The following is a 23,109-nucleotide window of genomic DNA, read 5'->3' on the forward strand; positions in this document are numbered from 1 at the left end:
GACCAAGAAGGAGAGTAATGGGGTGCTACGCCAGATGACCTGATGGTTTGGGGTGAGCTGGACCGCAGAGTGAAGGCAAAAGGGCCAACACGTGCTAAGCATCTCTGGGAACTCCTTCAAGATTGTTGGACCATCATTTATTTTTCAACATGGCAATGACCACAAATGCACCTCTAGGCTATGTAAGGGCTATTTGACCAAGAAGGAGAGTAATGGGGTGCTACGCCAGATGACCTGATGGTTTGGGGTGAGCTGGACCGCAGAGTGAAGGCAAAAGGGCCAACACGTGCTAAGCATCTCTGGGAACTCCTTCAAGATTGTTGGAAGACCATTTCCGGTGACTACCTCTTGAAGCTCATCAAGAGAATGCCAAGAATGTGCAAAGCAGTCATCAAAGCAAAAGGTGGCTACTTTGGAGAACCTAGAATGTAAGACATATTTTCAGTTGTTTCACACGTTTTTGCTAAGTATATAATTCCACATGTGTTCATTCATAGTTTTGATGCCTTCAGTGAGAATTTACAATTTTCATAGTCATGAAAATACAGAAAAATCTTTAAATGAGAACGTGTGTCCAAACTTTTGGTCTGTACTGTACATACTACATACATACATACTACATACATACATACTACATACATACTACAAAAATACTACATACATATATACTACATACAGTACATACTGCATACATACATACTATCTACATACTACATACATACTACATGTCACGATCAGCTGCAGCCGCAGATGCGGCCCAGCTCATAGACACCCCCAAGCCGACCAACCTCAGAAGGCGTGGGGCGTGCGTCCCCCGGGGACGAAATACAGACCCTTTAAACCGCAGAGGGGGACCTGGCCTACCCGAACTAGGGGAGGGCAGCGACCGAGGTTCTGTGGCAGTTGAGCATGTGGACAAGGAAAGAAACATGTAGGACATGATTACACCGATACTTCAGGTATAGAGAAAGTAAAGTTTACTAAAGTAAAGTCGCACAGTACATAAACAAAACATGACGATGTCAGGTCCCGATTCCACAACTCAGAAGGGTACCACCCAGTGGACCCCAAGGCACCAATGGATCACCGAGGCACACATAGGCGGGACATCAGGAGACAGGCATGACATCAGGATACAGACAGGACATCAGGACATCTGGACTCAGGAAAGACCTCAGGACATCAGGGCGCAGGCAAGACATTAGGATACAGACAAGACATCAGGACATCTGGACTCAGGGAAGACCTCAGGACATCAGGACACAGGCAGGGCATCAGGACACAGGAGTACTGGACAGACATCCGGGACACTGGCGTGGCAGCCCAGGTCATCAGCTGGGACACTGGCAGGGCAGCCCAGGGCATCAGTTACATTAGGATATCAGACACAGGGAGGGCATCAGGACATCAGGGAGCAGACAGGATATCAGGACATCAGGGTTCATGAAGCCATCAAGACACAGGCAGAACATCAGAGTACAGACAGGAGAGGTGCAGGAACACAAACACACATAGCAAAGTTCAAGAGCTTTGTGAGTGTAGCTCAAGCCCTGCCTATAGGGCAGGGGAACTTTATATATGAGCTGCCCCTCAGCAATTGGCTGGGGACAGCTTTTGAAGTACACACCCTAACCCTGATAAAAGCAGGGGAGGTGTGGCCGCCCACGTCCTAAGCACACACAGAAACCATTACAGCACCAACAGTGTAAGTTCTGAGGCTCAGGGCACCTGACTGAAACTGCATGCACTGAGCCACGTGGAAAGTCATGCACCAGCTGCAAATGACCTCACAACCCACTGACAGCTTCACAACAGCAACCAGGGACCACACATTAGGAAGGTATGCAGCAGGGCAAATACCTAAACACCCATGTACAACTGTGCAGCAGAGCAGGGAACTGAAAAGGCTCATCCAAGTAACAGCCAACAGTATCGCAGCTCAAATTGGGGGGAAAAGGGTTAAAGTAAACATATGCATTGACACACCGAAGACCAGATACAGACAGAACGGCGTGACACTACATACATACATACTACATACATACTACATACATACTACATACATACATACATACTACATACATCCATCCGTACATACTACATCCATCCATCCATACATACTACATACATACTACATACATGCTACATATGTGACGCCCAGGAGACCGGGATACCCAGCACCGGACCAATGGAGTCTGTCTCTTGAGGGGGATGTCACGGGTGGCTTGACCCGGTGCTGTGGCCTCAGGCAATGCACAGTGTAAGGGGTATCGTGAGGGGACAGGCACTTACTTGATCAGCAGCAGGTTCTCCCAGCGGTGACGATCCCGATCCTGGATAGATGGCTATTGTCCAAATGAAAGACTGAGGCACTGAAACGTTTAACCAGTTTACTTTAACATAAAAGGATTTACAACCAGTCCTGTCACCGGAGTCTGTATGGGAACTCTGAGTTACTTTGACCCTGCCGGGGTCTTCGCCTCTTATTGTGCGCAATTTCTGTGTGGCCCTGCTGCTGTATGTGAACTGGCTGCCGGCCCAATCTGTCCCCTCCGGGTCCTGGTTCGACGGGCAACCCGAGTCCTATTATCGGTTTACCCCCTCTGGGAGTACCGCTGAACTCTGTGTCTGTTGCTGCATCCGACCCTAGTGAAGCTGATATCACCTCACGTTTTTCCGGTTGCTGTATTATATATAATGAATACAGCCACGGATCCGGTATCCGTCTTTGCGCCTGTTCTGGGTAATGATTAATGCTACCCGGTTCTCACAATGTCCTTTTTCTCTATCCCTCTTCTCCTCAGGCCGGTGATTTAGGCCTGGTAACAGTCACAGGGCTGTTAGATATTCAACTGTATGACCTCTCACTATCAGCTCCTTGGCCCAACTGCCATTTCTTCTCTCAGACCAGAATGGATCAAGGGGAGTCTCTGGAGCTCCCCCTTCTGGCCGGAGGTGGTAGTGCAGTCTTGCTATTTTAGTATTTGTACTTACTGTCAGTAACTATTTTTGTGGCAAATACCCCTAGGGGTGCCACATTCCCCCTTAGTTAAGAACAGTACTCCGGGACTGTGGGACAATAACATTTTGAAATAACAATTAATATGTACAGAGTCTTAAAAATGAAAAGTTACAAAAACCACTCAAGGAAACAAAAATAGAGTTCTGTAAAAAGTCACTTCAAATAGCGTCCATTAATCCAGTTCTATCCTTAAAGGTATTAGGAACGGCACTGTACTTAGTGTCCAGGAATTTAGTTCCATTTTTCCAACGGAGTTATCAATATAAAGTCTAAAGAAAGTTCAAAAAGAGCAAAAAGCAAAGTTCAAAAAGCAGTCTTTCCGGAGCTTTGATTTAGTGCCTCCGGGCTGATAAAAAGTTCAAGAATATGCAATAAGTTCATACAGACAAGTCTCTGTAGGCACTGGGCTTAAACTTTGCAGACTGATAGCAATGACTATACTACATTTTCTGTTTAACTATATACGGCATAACATATATACAATTCACATTATGAGCTTTATAGTTGGTAATCTGCATACCTGGCCGGTAATTGACCCTGGGTACTACGCTGTGATCTACGTAATAGCGGTGTCTCTTCATGTTGTGTACTACTGTCTACTGCGGATGTAGTATCTGCCCGCTCTGCTAAAGATAATTCCACGACTATGGAGTTGGCAAGTCCACCGTGAATGGGATTACTCTGACCAGGAATCTGTTCTTCCTGGCCTGGAACCTCCTGTAGTACGGGGTCAGCCTCTTCCTGTCTTGGGACTTCTGGTATTGGGTTCGGTGTTGGGTAAAAGGCCACCATGGGAACCACTACTGCACCATGGTATGTTAGTAGGGTTTTGGGAAAGTCTCCTATACAGGTGTAATACACTTCCTCTTCTTTTTCCTTTACTGGTTGAACCTGTATGGGTTGAATAACTTCTGGTTCTGGCTGGACAACGTCTGGCTCTTTCAATGCTTCCGGACATAATTTAAGATTGTCTCTTGACACTAGTACAGATGTTAAGCCTCCGTTTTTGCTAATGAGACACATTTTAGGATTATCCACTCTTGTTGGTAAAACTGTGTAGGGTACGGCTTCCCACTGATTGTCCAGTTTATTGGTTCGACGATTTCTCTTGAGCACTTGGTCACCCGGTCTTAATGGGGTCGCTAGAGCTTTCTGGTTGAAAGTTCGCTCTTGTCTTTCTCTAGTTTGCTGAAGGCTTCTTTCCACACTCTCTTGCACTTGGCGATACTGCTTTTGCCGTATGATATCCCAATTGGAGTCTTGAACTTCTGCGTCTGGTTTCAGAATTCCCATTTCTAGATCGATTGGTAATTGGCCGGGTCTTGCACGCATAAGGTAAGCTGGGGTGCAGTTGGTGGAGCTCACCGGGACATGATTATACAGATCCACCAAGTCAGGCAATTTCTCTGGCCATTGATTCCTTTCTGTCTCAGGTAAAGTCTTTAGTAGGTCTATTACAATATGGTTCATCTTCTCGCATAAGCCGTTTGTTTGTGGATGATAGGCCGTCGTCCGGATCTTTTTGCAACCATACATATTACAGAATTCTCTGAAGATCTCTGATTCAAAGGCTGTACCTTGGTCGGTGAGAACCTGTTCCGGATATCCATGGGGTCTACAAAAGTACGTTTGGAACGCTTTGGCTGCTGTTTTTGCTGTCAGATCTTTTACGGGTACTACTACCAAGAAACGTGAATAATGGTCCACGATGGTCAAGGCATAGACATAGCCGGACCGGCTTGGTGTCAACTTCATGTGGTCCATGGCTACAAGTTCAAGTGGTTGTTTGGTGATTATGGGCTGCAGTGGTGCTCTTTGGTTCTTTTGATCGTTTCTTCTGAGGTTGCACGGGCCACAATTTCTGCACCACTGTTCGATTGATTTTCTCATCCCGACCCAATAAAATCTTTCTCTTAGAAGTACTTATAACTTTTTCCAACCAAAGTGACCAGCACCATTATGGTAAGCTTCGAGGACCATCTTCACATCTTGTTTAGGCACAATAATCTGCCAAACCAATTCGTGTGTTTTCGGATTGGTGTATCTTCTACAGAGCTTCCCTTGATACAGGAACATTTTGCCTCTCTCTTTCCAGAGTTGATGCGTCTCTTCTGGGGCATCCTCATAGGGATATGCACTTTGCTCAGTCAACAGTTCCTTCACCAACTTCACAGCCGGATTGCTGTCTTGGGTGTCAGCCCATCTATGGTGTGCTAACGGATTAAAATTCACCTCTTGTTGTTTCTGATAGGTACTTGACTGATGATGTTTTGCCTTGGGACGATGGAAGGCTGGTAGTTCAATTTCTTCAAGCTCTCCCGTTTCCTCTTCTACATCTCTCAAGTGTGGCATCCGGGATAGGGCATCGGCATTTCCATTCTTGTGACCTGCTCGATACTTGATTATGAAGTTGTAATTAGATAACCGGGCTATCCATCGCTGTTCTAACGCACCTAATTTGGCTGTGTCCAGGTGGGTCAATGGATTGTTGTCAGTATAGACAATAAATTCTGCAGCGGCCAGATAGTGTTTGAAACGCTCCGTCACAGCCCAAACTACTGCCAGTAGTTCCAATTTGAAGGAGCTGTAATTTTCTGAATTTCTTTCAGTAGGCCGGAGCTTTCTACTTGCAAAGGCGATGACTTTCTCCCGACCTTCTTGCTTTTGTGACAGCACCGCTCCTAGTCCCACATTACTGGCATCATTGTAGAGGATGAAAGGTTTATGGTAATCTGGGTATGCCAGAACCTCTTCTCCGGTTAGTGCCTTCTTTAGTTGTTCAAAGGAGTCTTCCCTTTCGTCGTTCCACTGAAAAGGAGGGTTTCGGTTTGAAGGTTTCTTCGTCTGCCCTACCAAGGTGTCTTGCAAGGGTGCTGCCAACTTGGTAAATCCTTTTATAAATCTGCGATAGTAACCCACCAATCCCAGGAATTGTCTCACTTCTTTTGCGCTGGTAGGTCTTGGCCAATCCCTTATGGCGCTTATTTTCTCGGGATCTGGTGCTACTCCCTCCGAACTCACGATGTGTCCCAGGTACTGTACCTTTGGCTTGAGAAGGTGACATTTGGATGGCTTGACTTTCATGCCATACCTGGATAAGGCTTCGAACACTTCTGCCAGGTCTATTAAGTGTTGTTCGTAAGTCTTTGAGTAGACGATCACATCATCTAGGTACAGGAGGACGGTCTCGAAGTTCTTGTGTCCGAGGCAGCATTCCATCAGCCGCTGGAAGGTACCGGATGCGTTGCAGAGTCCGAACGGCATGCGATTAAATTCACATAGACCCATTGGTGTGGTGAATGCCGTCTTTTCCTTATCTCTCTCAGCCACAGGGACTTGCCAATACCCGCTTGTTAAGTCTAAGGTGGAAAAATAATTAGCAGATTTCAAAGCAGTTAAGGACTCTTCTATCCTAGGCAAGGGGTAGGCGTCTTTATGGGTGATGTTATTAATCTTCCGGTAGTCTACGCACATTCTCATGGTTCCGTCCTTTTTTTTGACAATCACTAGAGGGGCCGCCCAGGGACTACAGCTGTCTATTATTACCCCGGCCTGTTTCATTTCCCTCAGCATATCTTTTGCACATTGATAGTGAGCGGGCGGTATGGGTCTATATCTTTCTTTTATTGGGGGATGGTCACCTGTGGGGATTGTGTGTTCTACCCCTTCTATCCGTCCGAAGTCCAATGGGTGTTTACTGAAGACTTGTTCATATTCCGTCACTAGCCTATACACCCCTTGTTTTTGATGGGTAGGTGTTGAATTTATGCCCACGTGTAGCTGTTGGCACCAATCCTCCATTTCTCCATCTGAGCCATTGCCTTCCACCTGACAGGTTGGTTCTAAGGGCTCAATGGTTGTGATGGCATTGTTGTCAACATTATATAGCTTTGCCATTGTAGCATACCTTGGCAAAGTGACCTCTTCCTCTCCACAGTTCAAAAGTCGTACCGGCACTCGTCCCCGGTGTACCTCGACTATCCCTCGTGCTGTGAGTATAGTGGGCCTGCTGTCGGTGTACACTGGTTCTATTAAGGCTTGATAATCTCGTCCCTTAGTACCAATGGCTGCTCTACACCATACCAGCATTTCTGTTTTTGGTGGGATTACAATAGACGTTGGATCACTTACCCTCACACTGCCGATTTCTCCACCTGCAACTTCTACCTGTTGCCTTAACATCAATACTTTTATTTCCCTCCGGAGAACGCTCTGCTGGCAGGATTGGGCAGTTTCAGCAATTTGCTGTAAGACAGAAATGACTTCGGAAAAGCAGTTCTCTAACACATTCATTCCTATCAATACAGTTGGTTCACAGTTCCGCCGGTCAACATCAACAACAATTATACCCTGTTTCTTCAGTTCTACTTTACCAATCTTTATGGTCATCTCCCTGAATCCTAGTTTCGGTACCAACTTACCATTACTGGCCCATATATCTAGTTCAACATCAGAGGGCCCTTTATCAATATCTGCATCAGCCCAGTACCTCTTATAAAGGATATACGGTATAGATGAAATCTGGGAACCTGTGTCCAGCAAAGCGTTGAGGGGAATTCCGTCCAGCACGATAGGGATAATGGGTCGTCCTCCGATGTACCTGTCGTGCCAGGGTGTTGGGCCTTGAAAGTTCATTCCTGCGAAGCGGCCCGCATTCCCAGGGGATTCCCGTTTAAATCACAATCTCGTGCAAAGTGGCCCGGCTGCTGGCAACGGCGGCAAATGGGCTGTCCATCCGGTTGGTAGCGGTCGCGGGGTCGTCCTCTCCATGTCGGGTATCTCCAGGGTCTCATCCATGGAACATCCTCTCTACAGTTTGCCAACTCCATCTTGGGTCCTCTCATCTCCTGCATGGTTTTAGCCATTGAAGCAACAACATCAGCTAAAGAGTCAAGCTTTTGTTGAAGAGCCTCATTAGTACTGGGCCCCAGGGGCTTAGCAATGGCCCCGGACATAGCTGATGTCACTGGTACTCCATGTTGTTGAGGAGCCTCTGCCATGAGTTGCGCAGGCTCCTGATCCCGAGGTGCTTCTGCCAGCTGGAGACGTATAGCGCTCTCCTTTAATTGGGCAAATGTCAATTCAGGGTTCTTAAAAACAAGCATGCTCACATGCCCCCGGTGAGAAGGGGTGTAGAGTCCCTCAATAAATTGATCTCTTAGCAGTTTATCCGCTCCGGTGTTAAAAATGGGTTCAGCCAGTGTAAGTGATTTAAGGGCTTCCTGGAGGTTTAAGGCAAAGTCTCTCACGCCCTTATTAGCTTTTTGTTTGCAACTAAAGAATCGTATTTTAGCTTTGCTGCTGGCCGTGGTTTCAAATGTAGCTTTTAATCCAGCAAATATGCGTTCAACAGTGCCTTTTAGATCAGCTGCCCATGCTGTGACTTCTCGCTTAGCATGGCCACTTAACTGCATCATCAGGAGACTAACACGCTGAACTTCACCCACAGGGAACATGTCAAAATGGGCCAGCATCTTTTCTCTGAAATCGTCAAGGGTATTAGGCTCACCTTCATACATTGGAAGCCATGGGCCACCCGGGGTATATGGCATCAGCACCGGCATGATGGGCGCCACTCCTTGCACCGCTCCGCTGCCGGACTCTCTATTGGCACTCTGTCTTTCAGCTGCACTAGCGTTGCCGAGTGCTGCGGCGTCTCCGTGCTGCGACATACTGTGCCCCCTTAGTTAATCCGGACCCTTCCGGTCCTCCGCTTCCGTCAGGATAGTGTAGATTCGTTCCGCTGTGCAGCAGGATTGGTTTTCCCCTTGCTCTGATGTCAGAGCGCTCAGCTTGGTGCCGCCCACAATGACACGCCCCCTGCTGCTCCCACCCACCGCGCTCTGTAATGGCGGATTCTGAAGTTTTTCAGTTAGACTGGGGCTCAGGTGATGGCGTAGCTCAATTAACAGTCTCGTGCCTAACGGTTATGAAGTGATTACCTCAGGGGATGGCGGCCATCTTTACTCCATTATAACCAATGGGGAAAAGTCACTTTCAATAGTTTTCAATGGGGAATGGATTTTTGTTTAATAAAGTCAATTTTCAAGATTTTTCATCCCAGTTTTCACAGTTTTGGGCTCCAATCACGGCACACAATACCCGGTATACGGGCTGGCTAGATCCTGTTCGTGACGCCAATTGTGACGCCCAGGAGACCGGGATACCCAGCACCGGACCAATGGAGTCTGTCTCTTGAGGGGGATGTCACGGGTGGCTTGACCCGGTGCTGTGGCCTCAGGCAATGCACAGTGTAAGGGGTATCGTGAGGGGACAGGCACTTACTTGATCAGCAGCAGGTTCTCCCAGCGGTGACGATCCCGATCCTGGATAGATGGCTATTGTCCAAATGAAAGACTGAGGCACTGAAACGTTTAACCAGTTTACTTTAACATAAAAGGATTTACAACCAGTCCTGTCACCGGAGTCTGTATGGGAACTCTGAGTTACTTTGACCCTGCCGGGGTCTTCGCCTCTTATTGTGCGCAATTTCTGTGTGGCCCTGCTGCTGTATGTGAACTGGCTGCCGGCCCAATCTGTCCCCTCCGGGTCCTGGTTCGACGGGCAACCCGAGTCCTTTTATCGGTTTACCCCCTCTGGGAGTACCGCTGAACTCTGTGTCTGTTGCTGCATCCGACCCTAGTGAAGCTGATATCACCTCACGTTTTTCCGGTTGCTGTATTATATATAATGAATACAGCCACGGATCCGGTATCCGTCTTTGCGCCTGTTCTGGGTAATGATTAATGCTACCCGGTTCTCACAATATCCTTTTTCTCTATCCCTCTTCTCCTCAGGCCGGTGATTTAGGCCTGGTAACAGTCACAGGGCTGTTAGATATTCAACTGTATGACCTCTCACTATCAGCTCCTTGGCCCAACTGCCATTTCTTCTCTCAGACCAGAATGGATCAAGGGGAGTCTCTGGAGCTCCCCCTTCTGGCCGGAGGTGGTAGTGCAGTCTTGCTATTTTAGTATTTGTACTTACTGTCAGTAACTATTTTTGTGGCAAATACCCCTAGGGGTGCCACACATACATACTACATACTACATACATACCACTTACATACTACACACATACTACATACATACTACATATAATGCATTCATACATTGCATACAATACATACATATAGACATAGATTACATACTACATTAAACGTGGATTACATACTCACCATTACTTGTCATTTTGATCCCCAAAGCCAGTGTCATCTGTAAAAAATATTAAAATAACAAACAAACAATATTCTCCCTGAACCGCAGAAATCCACGAGTGTCCCACGACTATCTCCCGTGGAGAACGGCAGCATCAGCTGATGCGACCGCTCTCCAGGGGCTCCAAGAATCCAATGACCGGAAGAAGGTATCCTTCCACACATTCCTCCGCCGTTGTAAAAAATAGTCCCTAGCCTCACTTTTGGTATTGCTGTGTGAGAAATTTTCCCACGCAGCAATTGCCATAATATGAGACTTTGAACTATAGTAACCTCAGTGATGCACTGCAGGAGCCATTGTCTCCTCTCACTGTCCCTTATAGAACAGTGACATCGGATGATCTCCCCTATAGAACAGTGACATCACCCGATGTCACTGTTCTATAGGGGAGATCGTCGTGGGACACTCGTTATTAATTGGACTACGGTGGACAGGTAGTATACAGTTTATTATTTTACATTTTTTGCAGGCACTGAAGTATGGTAAGTATGGTTAAATGAAGAATATTAAAATACTTTTTTCCTAATGTGTGTGTTTTATTAACCCTTTGTGTGTGTTTTATTAACCCTTTATTACTATTGGATTAATAATGGATAGGCGTCTTATTGACACCTCTCCGTTATTAACCCAGCTTAATGTCACCTTACAATAGCAAGGTGACATTAACCCCTTATTACCTCATACCCATATCCCACCGCTACACGGGAGTGGGAAGAGAGGGGCTAAGTGCCGGAATTGGCGCATCTTACAGATGCGCCATTTCTGGGGCGGTTGCGGACTGGTATTTGTAGCCGGGGGGCCAATATCCATGGCCCCTCTCTAGGCTATGAATATCAGCCCGCAGCTGTCTGCGCAGTATTTCTGGCTATAAAATATAGGGGGACCCCACGTCATTTTTTGGGGGTCCCCCTATTTTAATAGCCAGTAAAGGCTACGCAGACAGCTGCGGGCTGATATTCATAGCAGGCTACAAATATTTGCCCCCGGCCGTCGGCTTTCCCACTCTGGCGCAGAAAATTGCACGAGAGCCCACGCCGTTCTTTTCCATTTATTTTGTTTTTAAAATTTAACGCCCATTAAGGCCTCTTTCACACTTGTGTCGGTATGGGTCCGTCGCTATGCGTCGGGCTGACGTACCGACACACGTTGTGAAATTTGTGCATGACGTGGGCAGCGGATGCAGTTTTTCAATGCATCCGCTGCCCATTCTGAAGTCCGGGGAGGAGGGGGCAGAGTTTCAGCCGCGCATGCGTGGTAGAAAATGGCAGATGCGACGGACAAAAAAACGTTCACTTGAACATTTTTTCGTGCCAACGGTTTGCCAAAGCACGACCGATCCGTTGCACCACGGACGCGACGTGTAGACATCTGTCGCGATCTGTTGCTAATACAAGTCTATGGGTAAAAAACGCATCCTGCGAGCACATTTGTAGGATCTGTTTTTTTCCCAAAGCTACAGATTGCGACAGATTGCTAAAAGTGCCTTAGAAACATCGGCCAATTAATAACGAGAGTCCCACGACGATCTCCCCTATAGAACAGTGACATCGGGTGATGTCACTGCTCTATAGGACCCTCAGTGACACACTGACAGGAGGCTGCCGGGGTCTGTGTGTGCCTGCCGGGGGTCTGTGCAGGTCTGCCAGGGCTCTGTGTGGGCTGCCGGGGTCTGTACGGGCCTCTTGGGGGTCTGTATGTGCATGCCGGTGGTCTGTGCGGGCTGCCAGGGGTCTGTGCGAGCCTGCCGGGACTCTGTGCAGGCTGCCGGGGGTCTGTGCAGGCTGCCGGGGGTCTGTGCGGGCTGCCGGGGCTCTGTGCGGGCTGCCAGGGCTCTGTACAGGCTGCCGGGGGTCTGTGCCGCCTGCCGGGGGTCTGTGCGGGCTGCCGGGGGTCTGTGCGTGTGTGCAGGCATCGTCCGATGGGACAACAAGTCCCATCGGACGATGCCTGCTACTCTGACAGTGATTTACACATTAGCCAATGATGGCACAGTAGTAGTCCCATCATCCGGCTAATGTGTTGAATGTAAAAAAAAAAATACTACATACATACTACATACAGTACAGACCAAACGTTTGGACACACCTTCTCATTTAAAGATTTTTCCGTATTTTCATGACTATGAAAATTGTAAATTCACACTGAAGGTATCAAAACTATGAATTAACACATGTGGAATTATATACTAAACAAAAAAGTGTTAAACAACTGAAAATATGTCATATTTTCTAGGTTCTTCAAAATAGCCACCTTTTGCTTTGATGACTGCTTTGCACACTCTTGGCATTCTCTTGATGAGCTTCAAGAGGTAGTCACCGGAAATGGTTTTCACTTCAAAGGTGTGCCCTGTTTTATAAGTTTTATAAGGTTTTATAAGTGGGATTTCTTGCCTTATAAATAGGGTTGGGACCATCAGTTGTGTTGTGCAGAAGTCTGGTGGATACACAGCTGATAGTTCTTCTGAATAGACTGTTAGAATTTGTATTATGGCAAGAAAAAAGCAGCTAAGTAAAGAAAAACGAGTGGCCAGCAACACTTTAAGAAATGAAGGTCAGTCAGTCCAAAAAATTGGGAAAACTTTGAAAGTGTCCCCAAATGCAGTTGCAAAAACCATCAAGCGCTGCAAAGAACCTGGCTCACATGAGGACCGCCCCAGGAAAGGAAGACCTAGAGTCACCTCTGCTTCTGAGGATAAGTTTATCCAAGTCACCAGCTGTTATGATCCGGTGACCTTGGAGCAGCATGAAAACTTTCACTGGAGTAAGTGGTAACTATACTGACCGCAAATCCTGATCTTAACACCAAAACTAGAAGTAGCCGTGGGGTGTACCTAACAAACCCTAGACACCTCGTCACAGCCGGAGGACTAAATACCCCTATAGATGGAAATAGGAATTCTACCTTGCCTCAGAGCAGAACCCCAAAGGATAGGCAGCCCCCCACAAATATTGGCTGTGAGTAGGAGAGGAAAGACAAACATAGGCAGAAAACAGGATTTAGCAAAAGAGGCCACTCTAGCTAAAATAGGAAAGGATAGGACAGAGATCTGTGCGGTAAGTATTAAAACCCTTCCAAAAATATCCACAGCAGATTATACAAAAAATTCCTCCATCTAACTAAAGACGTGGAACGTATATCTGCAACTCCAGAGACTCCTACACTCAGAGCAGGAATACAATAAAAAAACAAGCACAAAGCTTGTGTGCCATAGAAAAAGAAACAGACACTTATCTTTGCTGAATTGGCAGCTAAGCAGGAGAAGCCAGACAGAGATCCAACACTTCCCAAGAAACATTGACAACTGGCAAGGACTAATGAGTCTTGCAAACCTAAATACCCCAGTCAGAATTGCAAACAGCAGATACACCTGTCCAGGACTGCAGCCCAGGGACAACTGCATTACCACCTGCAACCACCGGAGGGAGCCCAAAAGCAGAATTCACAACAGTACCTCCCCCCTGAGGAGGGGTCACCGAACCCTCACCAGAGCCCCCAGACCGATCAGGATGAGCCAGATGAAAGGCACGAACCAAATCTGTGGCATGGACATCAGAGGCAAAAACCCAAGAATTATCCTCCTGGCCATAACCCTTCCATTTGACAAGGTACTGAAGCTTCCGCCTCAAAAAACAGGAATCCAAAATCTTCTCAACAACATATTCCAACTCCCCATCAACCAACACAGGGGACGGAGGATCAACAGAGGGAACAACGGGCTCCACATATTTCCGCAATAAAGATCTATGGAAGACATTATGGATCGCAAAAGAGGCCGGAAGCGCCAGTCGAAAAGACACAGGATTAATAATCTCAGAAATCCTATAAGGACCAATAAACCGAGGCTTAAACTTAGGAGAAGAAACCTTCATAGGAACATGACGGGAAGACAACCAGACCAGATCCCCAATCCGAAGCCGGGAACCAACACACCGACGACGGTTAGCAAAACGTTGAGCCTCCTCCTGAGACAACACCAAATTGTCCACCACATGAGCCCAAATCTGCTGCAACTTGTCAACCACAGAATACACACCAGGACAGTCAGAAGGCTCAACCTGCCCAGAAGAAAAACGAGGATGAAAACCAAAATTCAAAAGAAAGGCGAAACCAAAGTAGCCGAACTAGCCCGATTATTAAGGGCAAACTCGGCCAATGGCAAGAAAGCCACCCAATCATCCTGATCAGCCGACACAAAGCATCTCAAATAAGTCTCCAAAATCTGATTAATTCGCCCGGTCTGGCCATTCATCTGAGGATGAAACGCAGAAGAAAAAGACAAATCAATGCCCAGCCTAGCACAAAAGGCCCGCCAAAACCTAGAAACAAACTGGGAACCTCTGTCGGACACAATATTCTCCGGAAGACCATGCAAACGGACCACATGCTGAAAAAACAACGGAACCAAATCCGAAGAGGAAGGCAATTTAGGCAAAGGCACCAAATGAACCATCTTAGAGAACCGGTCACAAACAACCCAGATAACCGACATCCTCTGGGAAACCGGAAGATCAGAAATAAAATCCATAGAAATATGCGTCCAGGGCCTCTCAGGGACCGGCAATGGCAAAAACAACCCACTAGCACGGGAACAACAAGGCTTGGCCCGCGCACAAGTCCCACAGGACTGCACAAAAGAACGAACATCACGTGACAAAGAAGGCCACCAAAAGGACCTACCACCCAAGTCTCTGGTACCAAAAATGCCAGGATGACCAGCCAGCACGGAACAGTGAACCTCAGAAATCACTCTACTAGTCCATCTGTCAGGAACAAAGTTTCCCCACAGGACAGCGGTCAGGTTTGTCAGCCTGAAATTCCTGAAGAACCCGTCATAAATCAGGGGAAATGGCAGAAAGGACCACCCCCTTCTTTCAGAATACCGACCGGTTCTAAGATCTCAGGAGAATCAGGCAAGAAACTACTAGAGAGGGCATCAGCCTTAATGTTCTTAGAGCCCAGAAGGTACGAGACCACGAAATCAAAATGGGAAAAAAACAAGGACCATCGAGCCTGTCTAGTATTCAGCCATTTGGCAGACTCGAGGTAAATCAAATTCTTATGATCGGTCAAGACCACAATACGGTGCTTAGCTCTCTCAAGCCAATGTCGCCACTCCTCAAACGCCCACTTCATAGCCAACAACTCCCGATTCCTGACATCATAATTGCGTTCAGCAGGCGAAAACTTATGGGAAAAGAAGGCACACGGTTTCATTAAGGAACCAACAGGATCCCTCTGAGACAAAACGGCCCCTGCCCCAATCTCAGAAGCGTCAACCTCAACCTGAAACGGAAGAGAAACATCCAGTTAGCGCAACACCGGAGCAGAAGTAAATCGACGTTTAAGCTCCTGAAAGGCAGAGACAGCCACAGAGGACCAATTCGCCACATCAGCGCCTTTCTTCGTCAAATCTGTCAAGGGTTTAACCACGCTGGAAAAATTAGCAATGAAACGGCGATAAAAATTTGCAAAACCCCAAAATTTCTGAAGGCTCTTCACGGATGTGGGCTGAATCCAATCATGAATGGCCTGAACCTTAACCAGATCCATCTCTATAGACAAGGGAGAAAAAATAAAGCACAAAAAAGAAACCTTCTGCACCCCAAAGAGACACTTAGACCCTTTCACAAACAGGGCATTGTCACGAAGGATCTGAAATACCATCCTGACCTGTTCCACACGAGACTCCCAATCATCGGAAAAAAATCAAAATATCGTCCAAATATACAATCAAGAACTTATCAATATAAGTCCGGAAAATATCATGCATGAAGGACTGAAAAACAGATGGAGCATTAGTGAGCCCGAATGGCATCACAAGGTATTCAAAATGGCCTTCGGGCGTGTTAAACGCAGTTTTCCATTCATCACCCTGCTTAATACGAACAAGATTATATGCCCCCCGAAGGTCAATCTTAGTAAACCAACTAGATCCCTTAATCCTAGCAAATAAATCGGTAAGCAAAGGTAAAGGGTATTGAAACTTTACCGTGATTTTATTCAAAAGGTGATAATCAATACAGGGTCTCAAGGAACCATCTTTTTTAGCAACAAAAAAGAACCCCGCTCCCAACGGTGAAGAAGATGGCCGAATATGCCCTTTCTCCAAAGACTCCTTAATATAGCTCTGTATGGCGGTATGTTCAGGCACCGACAGGTTGAAAAGTCGACCCTTAGGAAACTTACAGCCTGGAATCAAGTCAATAGCACAATCGCAGTCCCTGTGCGGTGGAAGGAAACTGGACTTGGACTCATCGAATACATGCTGAAAATCAGACAAAAACTCTGGAATTTCAGAAGAGGAAGAAGAGGAGATTGACATCAAAGGAACATCATTATGAACCCCCTGACAACCCCAACTAGTCACAGACATGGACTTCCAATCCAACACAGGATTATGTACCTGCAACCATGGAAAACCCAGCACGATAGCATCATGCAAATTATGCAACACCAGAAATCGACAATCTTCCTGATGGGCTGGCACCATGCGCATGGTCACCTGGGTCCAAAACTGAGGCTTATTTTTAGCCAAGGGTGTAGCATCATTGCCCCCTAAAGGAATAGGGTTCTGCAAAGGCTGCAAGGGAAAACCACAATGCCTGGCAAATTCAAAGTCCATTAAGTTAAAGGCGGCGCCTGAATCCACAAACGCCATGACAGAAAATGATGACAATGAGCAGATCAAGGACACAGATAACAGAAATTTAGGTTGTACAGTACTGATGGTAAATGAACTAGCGATCCTCTTTGTCCGCTTAGGGCAGACTGAAATGACATGAGAAGCGTCGCCACAATAATAACACAAATTATTCTGACGTCTGAATCCTTGTCGTTCCGTTCTAGACAGAATCCTATCACACTGCATTGGCTCAGGAATGTGCTCTGAGGACAATGCCACAGTGCGCACAGTTCTGCGCTCCCGCAAGCGCCGGTCAATCTGAATGGCCAGAGACATAGAATCACTCAGACCTGAAGGCGTGGGAAACCCCACCATAACATCTTTAACGGATTCAGAAAGACCCTTTCTGAAAATTGCCGCCAAAGCATCATTATTCCATTTAGTCAACACAGACCATTTTCTGAAATTCTGACAATCCAATTCTGCCGCCTCTTGACCCTGAGACAGGGCCAACAAGGTCTTCTCAGCTTGATCCACAGAATTGGGTCCATCACATAATAATACTAAAGCCTGAAAAAGGAGTCTACATTAAGCAAAGCCGGATTCCCAGATTCCAGGGAAAACGCCCAATCCTGCGGGTCGCCACGCAGCAGGGAGATGACGATTTTAACCTGCTGAATGGAAACACTCGAGGATCGAGGTCTCAAAGCAAAAAACAGTTTACAGTTGTTTTTAAAACTCAAAAATTTGGACCTGTCACCAAAAAACAAATCAGGTTTTAAAATAGGAGTCTGAACAATATAATCAGTAATACCCTGTACCTTAGCAGCAAGCTGGTCTACACGAGAAGGTAATTCCTGAACATTCATGCTAGCACAAGGCTCCTCAGCCACCCAGAGATTAAGAGGGAAGAAAAGACAAAGCAGACTGAAGAAAAAAAAATGGCTCAACACCTTTCTTCCCTTCTTCAGAGATGCATTTAACTCATTATGGGCCAGTTGTACTGTTATGATCCGGTGACCTTGGAGCAGAATGAAAACTTTCACTGGAGTAAGTGGTAACTATACTGACCGCAAATCCTGATCTTAACATCGCAACTAGATGTAGCCGTGGGGTGTACCTAACAATCCCTAAATACCTCGTCACAGCCGGAGGACTAAATACCCCTATAGATGGAAATAGGAATACTACCTTGCCTCAGAGCAGAACCCCAAAGGAAAGGCAGCCTCCCACAAATATTGGCTGTGAGTAGGAGAGGAAAGACAAACACAGGCAGAAAACAGGATTTAGCAAAAGAGGCCACTCTAGCTAAAATAGGAAAGGATAGGACAGAGTTCTGTGCGGTAAGTATTAAAACCCTTCCAAAAATATCCACAGCAGATTATACAAAAATTCCTCCATCTAACTAAAGACGTGGAACGTATATCTGCAACTCCAGAGACTCCTACACTCAGAGCAGGAATACAATCAAAAAACAAGCACACAGCTTGTGTGCCATAGAAAAAGAAACAGACACTTATCTTTGCTGAATTGGCAGCTAAGCAGGAGAAGCCAGACAGAGATCCAACACTTCCCAAGAAACATTGACAACTGGCAAGGACTAATGAGTCCTGCAAACCTAAATACCCCAGTCAGAATTGCAATCAGCAGATACACCTGTCCGGGACTGCAGCCCAGGGACAACTGCATTACCACCTACAACCACCAGAGGGAGCCCAAAAGCAGAATTCACAACAACCAGCCTCAGATATCGCAGGTTAACAGCAGCTCAGATTAGAGACCAGGTCAATGCCAAACAGAGTTCTAGCAGCAGATACATCTCTACAACTGTTAAGAGGAGACTTTTTGTGCAGCAGGCCTTCATGGTAAAATAGCTGCTAGGAAACCACTGCTAAGGACAGGCAACAAGCAGAAGAGACTTGTTTGGGCTAAAGAACACAAGGAATGGACATTAGACCAGTGGAAATCTGTGCTTTGGTCTGATGAGTTCAAATTTGAGATCTTTGGTTCCAACCACCGTGTCTTTGTGTGACGCAGAAAAGGTGAACGGATGGACTCTACATGCCTGGTTCCCACTGGGAAGCATGGAGGAGGTGTGATAGTGTGGGGGTGCTTTGTTGGTGACACTGTTGGGGATTTATTCAAAATTGAAGGCATACTGAACCAGCATGGCTACCACAGCATCTTGCAAAGGCTTGCTATTCCATCCGGTTTGCGCTTAGTTGGACCATCATTTATTTTTCAACATGGCAATGACCACAAATGCACCTTTAGGCTATGTAAGGGCTATTTGACCAAGAAGGAGAGTAATGGGGTGCTACGCCAGATGACCTGATGGTTTGGGGTGAGCTGGACCGCAGAGTGAAGGCAAAAGGGCCAACACGTGCTAAGCATCTCTGGGAACTCCTTCAAGATTGTTGGACCATCATTTATTTTTCAACATGGCAATGACCACAAATGCACCTCTAGGCTATGTAAGGGCTATTTGACCAAGAAGGAGAGTAATGGGGTGCTACGCCAGATGACCTGATGGTTTGGGGTGAGCTGGACCGCAGAGTGAAGGCAAAAGGGCCAACACGTGCTAAGCATCTCTGGGAACTCCTTCAAGATTGTTGGAAGACCATTTCCGGTGACTACCTCTTGAAGCTCATCAAGAGAATGCCAAGAATGTGCAAAGCAGTCATCAAAGCAAAAGGTGGCTACTTTGGAGAACCTAGAATGTAAGACATATTTTCAGTTGTTTCACACGTTTTTGCTAAGTATATAATTCCACATGTGTTCATTCATAGTTTTGATGCCTTCAGTGAGAATTTACAATTTTCATAGTCATGAAAATACAGAAAAATCTTTAAATGAGAACGTGTGTCCAAACTTTTGGTCTGTACTGTACATACTACATACATACATACTACATACATACTACAAAAATACTACATACATATATACTACATACAGTACATACTGCATACATACATACTATCTACATACTACATACATACTACATGTCACGATCAGCTGCAGCCGCAGATTCGGCCCAGCTCATAGACACCCCCAAGCCGACCAACCTCAGAAGGCGTGGGGCGTGCGTCTCCCGGGGACGAAATACAGACCCTTTAAACCGCAGAGGGGGACCTGGCCTACCCGAACTAGGGGAGGGCAGCGACCGAGGTTCTGTGGCAGTTGAGCATGTGGACAAGGAAAGAAACATGTAGGACATGATTACACCGATACTTCAGGTATAGAGAAAGTAAAGTTTACTAAAGTAAAGTCGCACAGTACATAAACAAAACATGACAATGTCAGGTCCCGATTCCACAACTCAGAAGGGTACCACCCAGTGGACCCCAAGGCACCAATGGATCACCGAGGCACACATAGGCGGGACATCAGGAGACAGGCATGACATCAGGATACAGACAGGACATCAGGACATCTGGACTCAGGAAAGACCTCAGGACATCAGGGCGCAGGCAAGACATTAGGATACAGACAAGACATCAGGACATCTGGACTCAGGGAAGACCTCAGGACATCAGGACACAGGCAGGGCATCAGGACACAGGAGTACTGGACAGACATCCGGGACACTGGCGTGGCAGCCCAGGTCATCAGCTGGGACACTGGCGGGGCAGCCCAGGGCATCAGTTACATTAGGATATCAGACACAGGGAGGGCATCAGGACATCAGGGAGCAGACAGGATATCAGGACATCAGGGTTCATGAAGCCATCAAGACACAGGCAGAACATCAGAGTACAGACAGGAGAGGTGCAGGAACACAAACACACATAGCAAAGTTCAAGAGCTTTGTGAGTGTAGCTCAGGCCCTGCCTATAGGGCAGGGGAACTTTATATATGAGCTGCCCCTCAGCAATTGGCTGGGGACAGCTTTTGAAGTACACACCCTAACCCTGATAAAAGCAGGGGAGGTGTGGCCGCGCACGTCCTAAGCACACACAGAAACCATTACAGCACCAACAGTGTAAGTTCTGAGGCTCAGGGCACCTGACTGAAACTGCATGCACTGAGCCACGTGGAAAGTCATGCACCAGCTGCAAATGACCTCACAACCCACTGACAGCTTCACAGCAGCAACCAGGGACCGCACATTAGGAAGGTATGCAGCAGGGCAAATACCTAAACACCCATGTACAACTGTGCAGCAGAGCAGGGAACTGAAAAGGCTCATCCAAGTAACAGCCAACAGTATCGCAGCTCAAATTAGGGGGAAAAGGGTTAAAGTAAACATATGCATTGACACACCGAAGACCAGATACAGACAGAACGGCGTGACACTACATACATACATACTACATACATACTACATACATACTACATACATACATACATACATACTACATCCATCCATCCATACATACTACATCCATCCACCCATACATACTACATACATACTACATACATGCTACATACATACTACATACTACATACATACCACTTACATACTACACACATACTACATACATACTACATACAATGCATTCATACATTGCATACAATACATACATATAGACATAGATTACATACTACATTAAACGTGGATTACATACTCACCATTACTTGTCATTTTGATCCCCAAAGCCAGTGTCATCTGTAAAAAATATTAAAATAACAAACAAACAATATTCTCCCTGAACCGCAGAAATCCACGAGTGTCCCACGACGATCTCCCGTGGAGAACGGCAGCATCAGCTGATGCGACCGCTCTCCAGGGGCTCCAAGAATCCAATGACCGGAAGAAGGTATCCTTCCACACATTCCTCCGCCGTTGTAAAAAATAGTCCCTAGCCTCACTTTTGGTATTGCTGTGTGAGAAATTTTCCCACGCAGCAATTGCCATAATATGAGACTTTGAACTATAGTAACCTCAGTGATGCACTGCAGGAGCCATTGTCTCCTCTCACTGTCCCTTATAGAACAGTGACATTGGATGATCTCCCCTATAGAACAGTGACATCACCCGATGTCACTGTTCTATAGGGGAGATCGTCGTGGGACACTCGTTATTAATTGGACTACGGTGGACAGGTAGTATACAGTTTATTATTTTACATTTTTTGCAGGCACTGAAGTATGGTAAGTATGGTTAAATGAAGAATATTAACCCCTTCGCGACATGCGCCGTACTAGTACTGCGCTGCCGGCACTGCATTAGTGCCAGCAGCAGTACTAGTACGGCGCACCGATCACCGCGGTCTCGCGCTGAGCGCCGCGGTGATCGGGTGCGGGGGTCAGCTGTATATGACAGCTGACACCCCGCAGCAATGCCCACGATCGGCGCTATCGCCGATCGCGGGCATTCAACCCCTCTGATGCCGCTGTCAGTAGTGACAGCGGCATAGAGGGGGATCGCGCAGGGACGGGGGCTCCCTGCGCTCTCCCACCGGAGCAACGCAATGAGATCGCGTTGCTCCGGTGACCCGGAAGGAGTCCCCGGATCCAAGATGGCCGCCGGACTCCTTCCGGGTCATGAAGTGAGCTGGCTAGCCGGCGCCTGCTGAGAGCAGGCGCTGGAAGCCAGCTAAGATGCATGTCAGATCGTTGATCTGACAGTGTGCTATGCACAGTGTCAGATCAACGATCTGATCTAATACAGAGATGTCCCACCCTGGGACAATGTTAGAAAGTAAAAAAAAAAAAAAATAGAATGTGTAAAAAAAAATAAAAAAAAATCCCCAAATAAAAAAAAAAACATTTCCCAATAAATCCATTTATTCATGTAAAAAAAAAAAAAAACAATAAATGTACACATATTTGGTATCGCCGCGTCCGTAACGACCCGCTCTATAAAACTATCCCACTAGTTAACCCCTTCAGTGAACACCGCAAAAAAAAAAAAAAAAAAACAAGACAAAAAACAACGCTTTATTATCATACAGGCAAACAAAAAGTGGAATAACACGCGATCAAAACGACGGATATAAATACCCATGGTACCGCTGAAAACGTCATCTTGTCCCGCAAAAAAAAAGCCGCCAAACAGCATCATCAGCAGAAAAATAAAAAAGTTATAGCTGTCAGAATAATGCGATGCAAAAACAATTATTTTTTTATATAAAATAGTTTTTATTGTGTAAAAGCGCCAAAACATAAAAAAAATTACATAAATGAGGTATCGCTGTAATCGTACTGACCCGAAGAATAAAACTGCTTTATCCATTTTACCACACGTGGAACGGTATAAACGCCCCCCCCTAAAAGAAATTCAGGAATTGCTGGTTTTTGTTCAT

This window comes from Ranitomeya imitator, chromosome 2, assembly GCF_032444005.1.
Source record: "Ranitomeya imitator isolate aRanImi1 chromosome 2, aRanImi1.pri, whole genome shotgun sequence".
Classification (NCBI taxonomy): domain Eukaryota; kingdom Metazoa; phylum Chordata; class Amphibia; order Anura; family Dendrobatidae; genus Ranitomeya; species Ranitomeya imitator.